The 18,510-nt window shown below is 43.0% G+C and overlaps 1 protein-coding gene across 4 annotated transcripts in view; it reads right to left on the bottom strand.

Annotated features, from left to right (window-relative positions):
* The window catches only part of HMG20A (high mobility group 20A), a 38,604-nt gene extending 26,854 nt beyond the window's left edge, over positions 1-11,750 (bottom strand). For 3 of the 4 annotated variants that reach the window (XM_062501445.1, XM_062501448.1, XM_062501449.1), the window contains exon 1: positions 11,621-11,750. The gene's annotated coding sequence lies outside the window, so the exon portion shown is untranslated. Of the gene's footprint in view, positions 1-11,399; positions 11,426-11,620 lie in introns of those variants that run through there. The other variant, XM_062501447.1, reaches the window with a different exon arrangement.
* Positions 11,751-18,510: the final 6,760 nt, after the last annotated feature.

The following is an 18,510-nucleotide window of genomic DNA, read 5'->3' as shown; positions in this document are numbered from 1 at the left end:
ATCAGCACTCCTTATGCATTTAAAAAGACTCCTCTGAAAAAGCACTCATTTCTGTTTTGCTCCTCCCTACCTCTCTCAAAACAAAGGCAAAAAAGCGTGATACTGCTTTTTAAACATTGTATTTTTAAGAGTAAAAAGTATTTAGATTTTATGAAAATTCCAATCATAATGGAGCTTATCAATGTCCTGAGGTAAAACATTTATTACAGTAATAGAAGCTTGTTTTTCCTGGTCTTTAGCAGCCTCCCAAAACAGCTAATTCCCACCCTGGAACAGTTTCATGACCTCTAGAAAGGGTCATCTATGTATAACTCCAGACAAAATATGGCCATAGCATTCCAAAGCTCCATGGTAAGATCACCAAAAAGAATTCAGCAGGTTCAGTTCCCATCATGGCAAAGCTGAGCTTTGTTTTCCATGACAGAACAGACACTCAAAAGAAAGCATTAAGTTTGAGTGAAGCCTGATCCAGCTGCTGTAAGCAGCACACAGTGCTCCTTCAGCAGTGAGGACATCCTTAAAACATAATCCACCAGTCCTATTGCTGCCTGATCAGGAACAGCAAGGAGCAAACCTCAGAGCAGGCTGCACTGTGTAAATAAAGACTCCTAGCAGAAGATACTGAACCAATCTCTACTTAACACCTCCCATCCATAGCACAGCAAGCCAGGTCTTGAAGTCCAGCACATAAGAAATAAGCAGCTTATTATTTGAAACTGTCAAGTAACCAAGCTGAAGAGGAAACCCTGTTTCAAATTTCAGTTTGTAGAAATTATGGCTTTTGACAACTGAAGTACATTTCATTTACAGCTAAGAGTTCAATTAACAAGAAGCAAAAACTTCATTCACTTCACAATGAAATCATCTTCTACTCAAGTATCCATGCCTTAATCAGCGTGAACTCACTTGTATTCCTATTTAAAATGCCTTTCCCAGTAACACTTGCTTACATCACCCAATTGTAACACATTTTATGCATAAATATCTCCTAAGCATACAAAAAAAAATCTGAAGATTCCAACTAGTTTTGGTGATTAAGATCCACACAGCCAAGCATGTGTCTAGTCACCACAGTTTCTTTGTTGGCTGCCCCTGCCCAGCTGTAGGGGGGGAAAAAAAGGAAACAATGTGAGAAAGGTCCACATTTTCTGCTACACTGAATTAAACCTACTCCCAGAAATCAAAAAGTACATCTCTGGCAGCATTCACATTTAATGATTCCATGTTTACACTAGAAGTGGCTCCTTGAGGTCATTTGATTCCAACACCTACTCAAAACCAAGGTCACCTTTACGGCTGATGCCATATTACACTGCCTGGCTCAAATCCTGATCAACACTGATTTAAATCATCAAATGCCCTCAACTGCTTTGGGTTTTTGCTAGGAAGGTTACCAAGAGCTAAAAAAATAAGCACTGCTTACTCTCAGGACACAGACAGTGATGGATGGAAGACAGGACAAAAGCAGGTGAAAAAGCCCTTAAGAGCGGCCATAGAACAGAGGCATCAGACAACACCTCCCCCAGTCCTGACAAAGCTGGAGACACAGAATAAAAGAACACTGGAACAGAGAACACTTTATTCATCTCTTAACCAGAAAACCTATCAAGAACAACCTTAGCAAGGAATTCAGGATCTTCTCTCCTATTAGTGAAGCTAGAACCGGACTTCCAATACTGTCCCTAATCAAAGACTACTTCATCTTTGAATTAAGGTCAGATTTACTCTCAACTCTGAGTACAATAAGCAGTAATTACCCCAACTCAAATCATTTCAACAAACTGCAAAAAAACAATGACGAGCCGCCATTCCCAAGAGGAGTCCTGTGTTAGGCTCACTTCACAGAACCCAGTTTCAAGGAGGTTTAATTCAGTAGCAGCTTAAAACAGGTTCTTTTTTCTTTTCTTCAAATGGAGAGCTTAGCTCAGGGCTGCTGTTGTGGACTAGTTAGTGGAGTGGCAAACATGTCCAATCTGTCCTTCAAGTGGAAGGCACAGCAAAATGAACTGCACACACTTTCACAAGATTATAGGGACAGATGACTGAGGGACCAGGAAGATATTGTAACCTCAAGCCCTTCAGTCGCATAGGAGCAAAGAAGTTCTCATTTCTAGCCTGACAGAGGATATATTGTTATCTGCATGACAAAAGGGCTTTAAATCTTAAAAGAAATAGTCAGCACTATATGAAAAATTGAAGAGACATTCTGTGCCAAAGCTGGATTATGAATCACCAACTAACACTCCTGCCACCAGCAGCATGAAACCATCTTTGCAGTGTTACCCAAGCCCTACCTGAAAAACCACTGTAGTGGTTAACACATTGCAAGCCCCCCTCTACTGATCTGTCAACTGTTTCACTGATTTGACACTTCTCTATTCTTTCAATGAATTGCCATTCTAATTCTTGTTTGGTTTTGTCAATGCTGTTGTGCCTCTTTGCATTTCATTCACCTTTTAAATGCTAAATTATTTAGCAGTCACAAGTCACAGCAAACGCCAGGAAACTCCTTTATGTGATCTGCAAAACCTCCAATTGCTCAAATGTCTGTGTTTTTAATTACAATGGTATAGAAATACATCCACAGAACTGAGATCCTACCAAGCAGTTCAGAAGCAGAGACACTCAAGTCTCAAAACTACAAACATGACAGACCCATTTCCTATTACAGACTGACAACTGATTTGAGTAAAATTTATCTACAGGACAGACCTTTTCTAAGTTAACTTCCAAGGAATATATTGCTGCATTACCACAGTCCTGACTCATCACTTGCCCAGAGTCTTTTACTGATCAGTCACTGATCTACATTTGCACATGCTGGAAGGAAAACACACAACCATGCAGCAGAGCTAGAGACCAGTAGGTCCCTACATTTACACGACGTTACTCAAATGTCTCCATAAAAAGTCAATTATAGACACTGAGCTGAAAAATGTTAGTGATCTCAGACTTGAGAATAAGGAATTGTGTATCAATAAAGAAAAAACACTTTTCTAATGTAATTCCCAGAAGTCTGTAATATAAAGACACTAAGATAAAAGCTGAAGGTTTTTTCTAAAAAAGTATCCAGCCTTTAGTGTGCATTTGAAATCTGTCTTCCCACTCTTCCTCGCTATAAAAACATAAACCCTTTGTATGTGGTTATTTGAATATCAGTACTTTTCTATGTAACAGCAATGTGAGAAGAAAAACTCGAGGAATGCGCTGAAAAGTTCCTTGTCATCAGTTATTATTATTTTCTGCATGCCTTGCAAACCCCTCCTGATAAATGTCCATTCTTTAATTCCCTTAAGAAATACTCTGTTGAAATGACTTTGGGACAGAAAGTATGTTTTTATAAGTGACAATAAAATTATATAAATAACTTGCCTAAAAAAATCCAAACATGCAAATAAAGTATTTCTATAGAGAAAATACAAGTAAGCCATCTGTAACAGAGTTCACAGTTTTTCATACTTGTAACGAACTTTAAGTTTTTTAAGGTTAAAATAATACTAACAAAAAAGATTTCTCAAGTAAGAAAAGCATCTTTGATATTTGGAAAATGTTCACATCACTACACATTCAAAACAATTCACATAAAGTCTCACAGTCTAAGTTTAATACGCAGTTATTCATTCTATAGCTTTTTATATCCAAATGTAAACAGAAGAGCAATCAAATCTTATGTCAAGACAAAGACAACTTGGGTTAGTTTAATAAAAATACCTGCAAAGTTTTTGTACTTTGCCAAAATTTCCCAGGCTAGAACTAAAAAAATCTTATTTCTTCATCAAAAAATCTGCAGTATAGGCACAGTCCAGAGGGGGGATGACTGTGATCACTGTGACCTATTTAAAACCAGACACAACCCTCTGCTAAAAAACAGAAACACAGAGGATTTCAAACCTTTGTGGTGGTTGCTCAGGCTTGTTTTTAAAGAAGCATCACTGCTGCAGCTGTCCCACGTGGCACTTATGCACACAGAAAAATCTGGATAACTTCTTACTGCAGCAGTAACACAGATTTTGTTACGATTTCACAGGTTAGAGCCTATAAGCTAAGAGCCTGTATCAATAAACTCTGATTAGGTTGCTATTTGATAAATGTAACATTTCAAGAAGTTAAACAAAGCTGCACCTGCGTGTATTTTTATGAGTTAAAATATGCCTTAAACTCCTGTTTAAACAGATCTTTTTCCAGTATGCCAGCAACCCTTTCTGAATTCCCAAGCAGCTGTAGCAGTGCCAGTGCCAGCTGCAGGAGACACATGTTACACCTTGCCTGCTAAGATCCTTCTGCACTCTTATTTATATCCAAGACTTAGCTACTCAAGCTTCACTAAATGCTCATGTTCCCAAGCTGGATTACCCAGTCACCTCCAACACCTCTTCATGTCAATGCTCCCAAGGAGGTTCTCCCAGCCTATCCCTGTCCAGAGCTACACTCGTTTTAATGCGACCAATTATCAAGTCCCACTTGCGTGAGTACATTCTTTAAAAACTGAAAGCTGAACCAGGTAAGTCAACCAAAACTACTGAAAAAGCACTTGTCACATTACCTCTCCACAAATAACCAGGAAATTTTAAGTTGATGGCATTTTGTTCAAAACCATCAAGTTCCAGCAAGCAGTATGAATCATGCACTATTTGTTACTTGAAATTGGCATTTTAAAAGCAGGGATCAAACTAATATGATTCAGAAGCTTTTCTCTCACTTTCTTTTTCCTATATTCAGAGCCTTAAGAAAAAAATATTTGTGCTTCTACATGTCAAGTAAATGTTTGGTGTTAGTGAACAACTTGCAGAATCCTGATGGCACCACACGATTTATACACTGCCATCAACTGACACAGAATGGGAAACTGGCAAAATACTGCTGGCATAAGTTAAATTGGAAGAGGCCTGAAAACTGTATTTCTCTAATGCTCAAGCTCTGCATATTTGGATACAATCTAGACTTAAGGATACAAAAAAACCACACAAAGCAGTAACTTGCTGCTGCAAAGAGAGGAAGGTCTTGCCCTCTCCCCCCCTTTCTCAGCTGCTTACTGCAATCTCCACAGCTTATTGGACACTTTATAGAGCTACTTAACTCCCTGACTCTTCCCTTTGGGAGAACCCCAGGAAAGCCAGGAGGCTCAGTATCTTCCACTAGACACACTGAAAGGAAGGGCTCAAAGAAATACCAGAGCTCATTAAAAGAGAATGTGTATGGCAACTCCCAGTGCCATGCATGGAAAACTCATGTTAAGCTTTAACAGCCACCTCCAAACCACCCGAGATAACTTTTGGAGTCATTCTGCCAGCAGTGGGCTGTAATTTTCACAAGATATCGAGAAAAGCATCCAGCAAGGTTCTTCATGCCTGCATGAAGACAAGTCAGGAGCTGGAAGGTGCAGATACCAGCTGTCCACTGCCTAAGGCTATGGTTTCACTGCAGCCTAAGCCTGTTGAGCTACCAGCTACTCCTAGAGCATCATCTTTCAGCCTGGCACCTGTTCCCTGGACAAATCACACGGTGGCTCAGCACGCTGAAGAAACAGAAGAGCATTTCGTTCATTTACCAAATTAGTTTATGCCAAATGAAAGGGAGAAATGGCTCAGCAAAGGATCCAACAAGCAGCTGGCAGAAGAAAAAGGGATGTGAGTAACACAGCGAGGAGTTAGTGATGTACACTGGTGTAACTCCACAGGCTGCCATTCAGCTCTCCCTAAAATTCTACTGCTGCCAGAAACAAAGAACGTTTAAAGCTATTCCAGTAACAGAGGGCCCCAAAACAGTCTTAAGTAGGACAAAATATGATTACTGGAAAAAATTGGGATTCTATCATAAACTGACATGACTTTTTTTACCCTCTTTCCAATCTAAAGGAAAACATTTATTCTCCTGATGAAAGATGAGACTCTTCCCCGTAAGTCTGGAAAAAGAACTTCAATTCTACAATTTGGATTAATTTATTCTTATTATTTATTATACTGGCTTGTCATATCTTACATGAATTGCAGCAATTGCTTATCTTAAGCTCAGGAAAGAGTAGTTGGAGTCTATTCTGTCATGTTTCCCACATAATGAAACAGTGAGGATTTAGTCAAATATTGGTTATCTCAATTTCATTTCAGCAGCAGCATGAGTCACATGCAATAGCAGCTATAACATACTGCAGTAAATGCACCCCAAGCCAGCACTCTGCTCCAAAAGGTTTTAGTAGGTTACCTAAGACAGTTACTGACGAGATGTCAGGACTGGAAAAAATGCATTCTAATATACCTATACTTCAGGACTTCTGGAGACTGAAGATTTGCTCCTTTGCTCTAGAAATCCCACAGAATTTGTGATTACTGAGATATTCCAACAAGATGCTTGTATATTTGAAGAGATGGTAGCTTTAAATGGAATAGCCTACCTCAGTAAGTTTTACCTTTTTATCCTTTAGGTATCAGAAGGTGTCTTTGCCAATGTCCTGGATAAGTGAAAATTCAAACAAGGCAGACTATTCTTAAAGTAAGATGGAGAAAACTGGGGCATAGGAGCAGCACTATACCCAGGGAAAATGTTTAGGATACAAGTAAGGAAACAACACCCCTAAAACTCCACTGTACTCCAAGCTCTCTTCTCTCACCTCCACATGCCATTATCCTGCACTGTGAACACCCTCCTGGCTCCCCAGCTTTCCTGCCAGAAATGCAATGTTAGCAAACTCCATATTTCAAAGTGTGAGAGAAGATTCACAGTTTACTGTTTCCAGTCCTTCACTCGGTGTTGATCTGGTTTCTCCCCCGTATAGTCTCCTCTATTACCAGAACTTGTTTTGCCACAGCTCTCTCTCCACTGCTTTCCCAGCTATGGAGACTGACACACTCTACATATTGAAAGGCACAGCACATCCTCAGTACTGGTATGGGACACTAATTCTGTTACACCAGAAATTCAGCCTTGGATGAACATATAATTATGGCCTGGACATCAGCCTGAGATTACTTAGCATATTCTTAGACAAAGTCCATTCTCCCCAAATCTCTTTCATTTCCATTACTAAATGCTTTGTCAATTACTAGATTTCAGCAAACAATACTCCAAACTTAAGAAGAAACACACCACCTTATGTCCAAGGTCTCAAAACAGCAGCCAAGGGAATTCCAAGAGGAACAAAGAGTTTATTTCTTATTTAACAAACAAACATAAAAATTCACAAAAACCCCACTGATTCATGCCATACCACTTACCTGAAATAATAGGAGCTACAGAACAGACACAGATAAGTCAAACCTAAGCACCATTTGGTTAAGGCTGTCAGAGCACCCCTCCAAACAAAGCCTGGAAAGTTCTACAGATGACATTTTGAAGGGTAGTTGAAAACTGAATTTCTTTTGGCTGCAAACAATCCCTCAGACACCACCATATAATTAAAGCTAGGAATTTATCATCTTTTCATATTTGAACACAATAATAAAACAATAATAAGACTTTTCCCCTGTTAATTCACTAAATTGCCAAGAAATCCTCTGTGCTTTGCACTTGTTAGGGGAAGAAAAAAAATGGAAAAAAGGATCCAGAAATAAATCCTGCCAGTCTTAAGCCTCTTGAAGTCAACTAATAACCAACACTTTGACTATCCTCATTCTCTTATGCATCTCACACATTTTTGTTGTCAGCAACAAAGCCTTCTGCCACTCAGTCTTGTGGCTAAACCACCCTTTGCCATTTTCATGCTAGCACAATGTCCTGAACTGCTGGCTGTCCACTGCTCCCCTCATTACTTATCCCAGCCACAGTGCACAAAAGGCACATTCCAATGGCTTAGATTTACATTAATTCTTATGTGAAGAAACAGAATAAGCAATCCAAGCCATAAGAATTTCAGAAGCAGTGAAATATGAGGTTTATTTTGCAATTCACTGTATGCCAGGTAAGATGGACAGTCCAAGAGACTGAAATCAGTCAGCCAAAGTCAGCTCTTGCCACAAGCTCCTGCAAAACAGTGCAGGATTATTTGTTTCTAGGATTAAAATCATTAATAAGCCTTCTTGGAAGACAACGCAGCACAGTCTGCTTTTAATATATTTACTACTAAAACTCTCTAGCAATAATGTTACTAATGTTTCTGAGAGACAGGGTTTTTTCCCAAGTACATCAGAACTTGCAAAAGTAAGGTCAAGGAACAAGGAAGATTTCCTAACAAATTTAGAACTTGGAAGAAATTCAGGTATTCCACAGTTAAGTGGCTTTGTTTCCCTGTAACACAGAATGAAGATTTCTCCCAAATAAACACAGTCACTCAAAAGTAGCTGCAGCTGCAATTAATCAAAAGCTGTTCTTGTCAAACTGGTATCAAGCAAACCTTCAGAAATCAAATGTCTCAGCTTTGCCCCTAACAGCTATGAACAATGCAAGTTATTCCTTTAATAAGAATTACTCCTCAGTGGGATTAATGTGCATACAAATAGCTTTACCATATACATCCCAACAATCCCATTATGCAAGAGATTAAAACAGACCAGTCTGGAGATAAAATGCTTATGACCAGACCTGTCCCACTGGCAGTGCATGCATAAACCCAGATCTGGCTGTTTTGCCCTCAGAATTCAAGGTTCAGCAGCAGACAGGTCTGTATCACAGAATATGCTGATTTGGAAGGGACCCACAAGGACCATGGAGTCCAACTCCCAGCAAAAACTAACAGCTGCCACCAGAGCCAACAGCTGTGCTGCTGATGCCACTGGGCAGGGAGAAGCCACTCCTGGAGTCACACAACAAAACAATATGGCCATCATTGCAAATCCTGCCCATGGAGCCTGACCTACCTCAGTGAAGCTTTAGCTACCACTTGATTCTGTATTTCAAATCAATATTACTAAGAAAAGCTTTAGCTACCACTTTACTGTGTATTTCAAATTGCCATCAGCTAGCTTAACCTGCTTTCATAAACTAATCCCAAGAAAAAAAACAGTGATTGCTGAAAACAAACTACATTTAGTAATTCATACCTCATGAACACTTAGTGTTGAAGTGTTTTTATTGATCACTCTTCTTGTCTTAGAAATAGCACAAGTTTAACAGCTCCCATGAACAAAACAAACATTCCCCCTCTCTTTCTAAGAGAAATCATGGAATAAAAAAAACAAAGAAGCTAGAAGAAATGCAGAAATAAACTTCATTTTCGGAATCCCAAGCCAATCCACTATAGATTGAAACAGCATTGTATTAAAGGTACATGAACAACTGAGTGAAAAAAAAAAAGACAACCTTTCTGTATTCACCTACTGTCCTCAAAATTATAAAGGCATGTTCCCTTGAATCACCCCTCTGTCCCACAGATCACCACCAAAAATGTCCCCATTATTTTATGTGCAGCCTCTTCACCTGTGCTCTAACAATTCCTCACAGCAGATGCCACAACACTCAAAAAAACAAGCACAGCTCTGTGGGCACTGCAGCAATGGTAAGCAGGAATACTTAATTTTTCACCCACAGCCTGGAGAGGGCAGGAAGTGCAGCAAGAATTCTGAAACTTGTATGAGCCTGTAAGCTTGAGAGAAATCTCACTAAAGAACTGCTCCTAAAACACTTCCAATTTAGTCAAGGAGAAGCAATTAGAACAGAAGGCTGAGCTGCTGTGGCAGGTGAGGAGATAAACCTTGCTAATGGGGCACACCTGGGTACTGAGTGACCCTTTATTTAACTACAGTGGGAACAGAGACACACCAACAAAGTTTATGAAGTTAACCTCAGCACAATTTTCTCCATCCCCTTGCTCTGATACTTAGAGTAACATGGTGATGTGATACAAGCAAAAGCACAGCTCACAGTCACTGCTGGCATCCAGCAGCTCAGGGAAATCAGCACCTCTCCCTTCTCGGGGCAGTCCTGGCCATGCATACACAGGAAGCCTGAGCTTAGCCCTGCAATAACAGAAGGTGGAAAACAGTGAGAATCTCTCTCCTTGTGGTTGTTTCATTGCAAAGCACCAGAAATTGTTACAGTCCCCTTCTAACAGTCAGGCACACAGGAGCTGGAGCCAAGCCTCAGGGACTAAAGGAAGGTCACTCTCTACCTTTTTCTGAGCCACAAAAGATTATCACCACATACCCTCTGTGTGGCCCACCACAGGCAACCAAAGGAACAAAAAATTCCATTTATAACCAAAACAGTGTGGTCAGATCACACAATCTCTCATTTTCCTGTTTTGAAAATTGCTGGGATCCTATATATAAGTTAACTTAGGACTTAGGATTCTAAAAGCTAATCCAAATACTCTGTTTTAGACATAACTTCTAAGCCAAACTTCTCAACTTCTATTTCAAGACATGCCAAATTTCTAAGGACAAGAAAAAAAAATTATCACTTTCTCTCAATTTCCTGAGTTCTGAAGTTACAGTACTGGCCACCAAGTGATATAGTTCTAGAAATACCGACTCTCTCATCCCTTCTAACAGGCATAAGATACAGGTGTGAGAAAAGCCAAGAGAAGGTAAACCAGCATTTTACTATCTTCAAATAGGTTGTGCCCCTACATATGTGGCCAGGATTAAAAGATAAAACCTATGAAAAATAAATTCTTTGTTTTCATCAGCAGTCTATTTAGATTCTTAAGAAGTTAAGAATGATCACTCCAGAATAACACACACCTGCTACAAAAGTGGTCAAGGGGGTCACACGCAAAGCAGATCAAACAGCTACATTTTTTGCAGCTTTAAAACACTACATATTTCATTTTTGTCTTATCCTTTCTCAATTTCTGTGTCTGAGTATGTTTTAAATGTATATATCCATACAGTACTACCTGTATATAACTGATAACTCAACAAATTTACCTACATGAGAGATGCATGATGAAGAGTGTTTTTTATTGACAGGAATGGGCAGCCAAAAAAGTTGGAGGCCACTACTATAGAGAGCAGGAGCTCTTTTATTTATATTTGCCCTGCCCTTCCTCCTTTTCACTCTAGCGCTGGTTTTCCAGAGGACTGGAATGAATGGCGCCACATAAGGCACATGGCCCCGCTGTCTTCAAGCCCAGCGTCGGGGCTTCTTTTTGTCACTTCAAAATAAGACTTAGTTCCCCAGGAAAGGGAAACTGAACGTGGTAACCTGGACAGAGGTACCAGGAAACCACGTTACGATAAATCACCTGCTTGACAAGGGAACGTTCAGTGGACCTACAGAAAGGACAAATAAATAGAACTAAGGAGACATGAAATTATCGCTTTGGGGAAACCGTGAAAAGACATATAATGCAGAACAGCGGAATCCAAGCACTTAGACCCTCATCCGGTTCTTCCCCCTCACCCACCGTGAGCACCGGCGGTGCCTACAGCCCCCCCTCACGGGCGGGCCACAGCACCCACAGCCGCCCGCCGGCTCCTTGCCCGCCGCGGCCGAGGAGGGGCGGAGGGCCCACGGCCGTCCCTACTGACCTGCCGGCGGCGGCTCCCGCGCAGGGCCGGGGTCGCCGGGGGTGGCCGCGTCCCCTCAGCCCGCGTAGCCGCCGCGCCTCCCAGACGCTCACGTCCACCTTACAACCCCGCCTGCCCGGATCCCTCCGCTCCCGCCTCAGCGCGGCCCTCTCGCCTCCCCCAGAGGAGCCCCTCGGGAGAAGGCCTCGCCGAGGCGGGAGCACTCCCGGCCCAGCACCCACCGTTCCGCTCCCCTCAGCGGCCCAGCGCGGGGCTGGAGCCGAAACCGCGCAGCAGGACTACTTCACCATCGCATGCGGAGGCACACACTTTTCTTGCACGCGCGCGCGAACTGACGGAAGTTTTTAAAGAGCCTCGCGGCGGTGCACGCCGGGAGTTGTAGTCTACTCGCGGCCCTTCCCGGGCCCCGCCAAGGGCCTCGCACCGCCCCGCAGCGGCGCCACACCCCGTCGCCGCCCGCAGCCAATGGGCGAGCGAGGGGCGGGGCTTCCCTCCGCGGTGCGCGCGCGGGGGGCGGTGCCCAGAGTTGGTTGTTGCGCGCGGGCGCGGCGGTCGCAGCCCTATCCCGGGAGCCGCGTCTTCTCCGGGGCCCGGCGGGAACGGGAACGGAGCCCGCACGGAGCCTGCTGGGCGCAGCAGCCGCCGCCTCCCCGGGGGAGGCGCCGCGGGGCTGGGGAACCCCTACAGGTGAGGGGCGGGAGGGGGTGCCGGCCCTTCACGCCGTGAGGGGAGGCCGGGGATCGGCGGCGGTCGGTTTTCCTCAGCGGGGCCGCGGGTGTGGGCAGCGAGCGGGGCTCCTGGGGGGGGCGCGGCGGGGCGCAGCCGCCGCCTGCCCGTCGCTCCCTCCCCTCGGGTTCCTCCGGCTCCCCTCGCCCCGCCGCGGTCCCGGTCGCAGCGGCGCCCGCAGAGCCCGTCTGGCGCCGGCAGCCGCGCCGGGGCCCCCTCCGGGCCGTGTGGCGCCCTGGCCCCCGGTGGTGGCGCGGGGCCCCCGGGTGCTCGCCGGCGGCCCCGGGCGCTGCCCGAGCCCGCAGCGCAGCTGGGAGCGTGCGGCGCGGTCCCGCGCCCTGCTGGGGAGCGCCTGCCGCCGCGCTAACACCTTCGAGGAATTTCCCGGGATAAAGCCGCTCTGGGGGGCCAGGTGGATGCTGTTCCTGCCGGGGCTCCGTCCCTGCTCTGTTATTATTACGAATTGCTGACTTGGAACGCTTTACGTGTTAGCGTGTACGTGTGGAGCTGCATTCCGTTCTCTCGAAGGTTATTTTGGACTTGTAAGGTGGGTCGGACTGTTGAGCAGTTTTTATTACGGGTGAAGTTGAGGCTGGGCTGGGCTGGGAAGGCTGGGATTTGCGCTGGGACAGTAAGTGAAACGATGCGAACACTTTGCAGTGCTCTGTTACTTGTGGAGCAGCTGATACCGGATGCAGAATAGCCAGGCTGCGCCGAGGTGAGCGCAGGGGTAGGGGGGAGCGTCGTCTGGTCCATCTCTGACCTCGAATTTAATAGGGGTTCCTTCTCAGGGAACGTAATTTCTTTTTACTTTTGGTCTTTGCCATTTACTTTTGTTGAGCTCATTCTTCTGTAATCGATTCGTAAGTGCCTCCAAAGTTTTTCCCCTTACTCCATGTGGCTTAAAAGGCTGTGTGATGTCTGCTAAAACACTTTATTCCCGGATATTTACAGGAAAAATAATATACGGAGATATATGGGCAGGAAGGCAGGAACACACAGTTGTTTTAGGAACCAAGACTTTATGGAATTCCAGTAATTAGGTTCTATAGTTAGAAAGTTTACTTCAACTTGTTTAAAGTTGCCAGCTGAACAGCTACCTTTGTGACAAACTGGATCTACTTCCTTCTGTGTGACTTTTGTTTGACTTAACAGCCCCTTCTAGACAGTCTGAATCCAGGGGTGTAGCAAGAGCAGCAAGTACTTGTGGAGATTCTCCTTGGTTGTTTGGACTTATTAGAGCTCTTAATCTAGTTTCATACTGGCTTAAAAGGCTGTGTCTGTAAAGTAGTTAAGATGCTTTATCCAGATGAAGCATCTTTCTGGCAGAGTTGCTGCTCAGTGTGTTTTCAGGAAAACTTCATTTTGTTCTCTAAAATGCAGAACTATGCAAGAAGGAATTACCATTTTTTCCATGAGTAACTTTCCATGATTAATCTTATGTATTCATTTCTTGATGACTTTTCCTTATTGCTAGGATATCCCATGTAGATAACTTAATTCACAGACTTCCTAAATTACCTTTTTGGGCAGATCTCTTTGGCACAAGTACACCTTCCTCACCTGAACAGCAGTGGCAGGTAGGGTGTGATTTCTGAGCCTCGCAGGAGGTACCAGCTGCAGAACAAGGAGCCAGCAGACTTTGCTGCCTGGCCTGGCTGCAGGTAGGTACTTTCACCCAGCTGCAGTTCATAATGGATGCAATGTTTGCATTTCCTTCTACTTTAGAGCCTAGAGTTAGTTTGAAGGAGCAGCATTTCCTATGTATCTTCAAGTCTTATGGTTGTTTTGTTGAAAGAGAGAGCAAAGAGACAAAATACCATTTCAAGTGTTGGGGTAATTTGCGTTTCTGACTTTTCAGCTCTTTAGAAAATCCATTTCTAGACGTGTTTACTAACATACATATTCTTTCCTGTTTATTTTCCAAGTAAAGGAATTGGTTGGAATCAGTCATTTCAAGAAAAATAAAGGGGGATGCTGCTTGGCTAAATGATTCCTAAATGTTGATTATTTTATTTTTACAGAATAGTAAAATATTAGGATAACTATTGTAATCTGTTGATTAGGGTCACAGACATTAGCAGTTACTGTTAATCTTCTGTATCCCACTAGGAAAAATATGTATGTGGAAAACTTACTCTAAGTTAACAAGTTATAACTTTTTTCTTTACCTTGGTTTTGAATTCACACTCCTGTGTGTCTCCTTTCCTTTTCCCTTTTCCTGTTTAGTCTTTGCTCTTAGGCTCCCTTTTCACTCTGGCTGCCCCTTATCCTGGTTTAGGATCACACTCTCTCATCCCTTTGCCCTTTTCTGGGAGGGGATGTGAAGCTTTCCTCCTTGTCGCTGCTTCTCTTGTTCTGATTGCTTTCTGATGAGATTGAGTTTTAGGCGGTGTTAATAGTCTTTCTTGGTGTTTTTTGTTTTTGGTTTTTTTAGGGGGTTGGTGGGGGAGTTTGGTGTTTGTTTGGTTTTTTTTGTGCGTGTGAGGCTGTTGGAGCCCCTCTTGCCCAGCCCCTGAACAAAGAGCCCCAAAGGCCCCCCCGGGATTTCCAGGCAGGGCTCCGGTGGGCGCTGTCCCTGCCAGCTCCGCACTGCTCTCACTTCTTCCTGCGCTGCTGCGGCTCCCGAGGAATCGATCCTGCCCAGGAATCCTGCCCAGGAATCCTGCCGAGCTGCTCCCTCCCATGCAGGTGGTGTGTCAGAGCTGACATTCGGGTACGGGCAGGCCATTGAAATGCAAATGCCTCGGCTGTGACGAGGAGATGGTGCTGGAGAGCAAGGACAAGGTTGTGGAATACCTTGGTGTGCGAGGAAACACCTGACAGGGAAACTAAAAATGTAACTTTATTATCTTTCTGCTATTAGCACCTCCAGATGTTTTTTACCTACTTTGAGTACAAAAACAATAATCTGTAGAACATGTTTTGGCTTAGTAGTTGAAGCAGAGTTCAGTGTGAGAATGTCAAGTTATTTGCAGCCATACGTAGAATTTACTGGCTGTTAGTGGCAGCCAAAAACACCAGTGAGGGAAATTCCACTCTCTACGTATGTAAAGTACAGTGGATTTTGGAGAAGGAGATGTGCAACCCCAGACCCAGGGGAAAAGGCCTTGGATTCTCCATGCTGCTACCTGGAGGGCTGGAATGGGCATGTTCTGTTAGTGTATTGCTTGTGACAGGCTGGTGCAGGGACCTTGTCTGCAGAGCCTTTGGTGGCAGTACCAGCCTTCCCACCTACCTTCCTGTGCTCCCACATGCAAGGACCAGGAGCTGCACTGGGATTTACTTTGGCCTAAGGCTGAAATACTTCCATTGTTTCATACGGATCAGCATAATAATACAGAATTTCCATTACCATATTGCTTTAAATCTAACGTTGAAAAATACAGGCTGCAGACTGGAATAAGAGTTGCTAGTTGACTTTCACTGTTTTAAAGAAGAGTAAAGTGGAGCAAGTCAACAGTGTACACTGAGGAGAACATGACAGCTTTCAAATTTCTGTGACAGCAGTGACAAGGATAAATGACTCGGTTTTACTTGGTAACAATTCTAACTAGTTATCCAATATTTAAGCTGCAATTTCCATAAATTGTGGTTTAGCGCTCTGGGCTCTGTTTTCTAAATCATAAGCAGAAATTATCAACTGTGCAAGAAATTTTCAGTTTTCCTTTTGCCTGAGATAGGTAAGTAAGTGGCTGAGTGACTCAAGCAATTTCTTTCCCCCTATCTCTTTAAGTGGACTGAGTTGATTTGAGATTGCCTGATAGTGCAAAATGTGGCCAGAGGAAAGCTACAGAGTGGGTGTAACTCTGAGGTCACCTTCTTTGAACTGAATTTCTTTTGGGACCCCATCAGCTATTACAAAAGTTACCATGTTAACTCACCAAGTTACAAAATGGTTTTACCACAAATGCTTTTGGGTTTGTCTGTTCAGATGATAACAGGATTTCAGAACCCCTGGGATCCTGGTTCATCATTTATCTCCTCCTAGTAATCACATATTGCTGTGCAAGTTGAGGACAAACACAGTTTTAAACCATACCACTTAGAGAAGTGTTTTGTAATGAATCTGTAATGGATTTCCTTCTATAAGTCTTTCATTCTTGGTAAATAGGGGGAAGTATTTTACCAACATAAAGTGCAAAAAAAAAAAATTACCTGGGAAAATAATTTTTAAATCTTTCTATTTGTAGACTTTATCCCATGTTTTCCTAAAAAGTAATATTTCAGTTAAAAAGCCTTATATGTGCTTATACATAAATGCTGAAAAATGCTCAACTGTCTTAATGCAGCCACTGTTGACTGCAGGAGACATTTTTAGCAAAGTTCTTGAAATTGCAGTAAACAAACAGATAAAAATCATGCCAGGCTAAACATTGTAGGCTTCTAGCAATACTTGTTTTAGTAACATCTTGTCTGAGATGCCAGTTCAGTGTGGTGCTAAAAAGTAGGATCACTGACTTGATAAAGTTAGTGCTATTTCAGAAAATACTGCTACTAGAAGAGAATTTGCCAAAGCAACGTTACTGGTGTTCAGGCAGATTTGGATTATTGTATTGTTGGCTAGAGGTTCTGTAGGAAGCTGTTTAGTGTTCACAGTTTGACCTTCCATGTTTTTGTAAAACTGATCTCAATCCTAAAATGTTCCCTCTTGGATGAATGCCTGTATTTACACAGGCCTCTACAGAGCTCCCCAGAGGAGGAAGACAGTCTGTAATACAGGAGATGTAAATTCTGCATGTATATATTTACATCCAGTCTTGCAGCTCCGAGGGTCTTACTGTCAGAAAAGCCTTCAAACACATTTAAAATACATTTAAATCTTACAGTGTAAACATTAACAAATATAGATGTCCTTCGACACTGACTTCATGTATATTCCCTCTTAGCATAAGTCTCTGTACGTATCACAGATGCTCTTATTGTTGTCTCAGCTGCCAAATTTCCTCTCAGTGAGTATCACTGTTCTGCTTTTGTACTTGTTGGTGTCCTTTCTGGGGGCTTTTGTGGTGAAGCAAGAAGGAAGAACAGTTTTAAAAATAACTAGTTTTCCCCCAAACTGGCCAGGAAATTCAGAAGCACATGTGTCTGAAGGTGATAGAGACACTTCCAATTTCCATGCCTTCAGAGCTAAAGCTGTCCTTGGGTAACTGTTATGTCTTTTAGCACCTTTTTCCCCCACCCCCTCAGTTCTGCCTTTCTCTCTAACTTGTTTTAGCCCCAAATAAGTAGTTTTCTGCAGAGTGTCCTTTTAACCTGTTTGGCATCCTGCAAAATCACTGATCCCCTCTGTAAAGGCTCAAAATTGCATCAATATTGCCTTAATAAAGTTTGAAATTTAATGCAAATATATACAAGCTCAGAGAGAATAAATGTTGGTCCAGGAGTTTTCCATGGGGGAGTAAGTCATGTTGTACAGTTTTTTCCATTTGCTTTAAACCTTGCTAATTGTCCTTCTGGGTCTTCCTCATCAGGATTGGGTAGTTTTCCTTAAAAACAGGTTGCACAATATTCCCCAGTCTGAGACTTCTTAGTCTGTAACTCTATAGTTAAGGAGCATGACTCCTGCCGTTTGGAATGATTTTTGGAGGAGATTAGTTTATTTAATGACTTTTGTTCTGTAAACTGTAGACAGTCTCAGCTTTTAAAAGCAAGGAGACAGCTCCTAGTAAAGATGTAGAGAGTGGGGGGCACATGAAAGCTGCCAGTGTGATCATTTACACATGCTGTGATTGTGCAACAGCTTGTGCGATGTTGTAGTCAGTAGAAGAATTCAATGAACTTGGTGTTAAACATACATCCAACGCAAAAATGCTAACTATTTCAGAGCATTATAGATAAAAAAATCACAGTACAAAAAGAGAATTTTACAATTTTTTTTAAAATTTGGAATATCAGATTATTAGCAAGAAGTCTCAAACCTGCTCTGCTGCTAATTAAGCTGTCAGTAACATACCTTTCAATTGTAACAAGAAAAATTTGAAAGTGTTGTTGCAGAGACAGTCAGAATTAAGGACAGTATTTTTGGCTGGGGAAGATTGCTGGGGAAGCACAGAAAATGAAGGCGTGTTAGGGCAAAGCTCTGTGTGCCTTTGAATTTTGCCTGCTAAGTATTTTGTGTGCAGCAAAGGCAGCAGCATCCCTGTGAGAGAAAATGTCAGCAGAAGCAGAGCTCAGAGCTTGCCCTGTATTTCATTAACCCCGGGAGCTGTGCTGGATCCTAATTGGCATCTTGCTACAAGAACCTGTTGGCAGGCAGGCTGCTGGGCCGTGCTTCCTTGCAGCTTAACCCACTTATCTTCCCAGAGCAGCTGCAAATCTCTTCCAAAGGTGGTTCTTGTAGTCAGTTGTTCAGTAACAGGTGCATCAGAGGAGAGCTGCACTC

This window comes from Cinclus cinclus, chromosome 13 (assembly GCF_963662255.1).
Source record: "Cinclus cinclus chromosome 13, bCinCin1.1, whole genome shotgun sequence".
NCBI lineage: Eukaryota > Metazoa > Chordata > Aves > Passeriformes > Cinclidae > Cinclus > Cinclus cinclus.
Note: the sequence above shows the minus strand (reverse complement) of the source record. Positions and strands in the feature narration are given on the sequence as shown.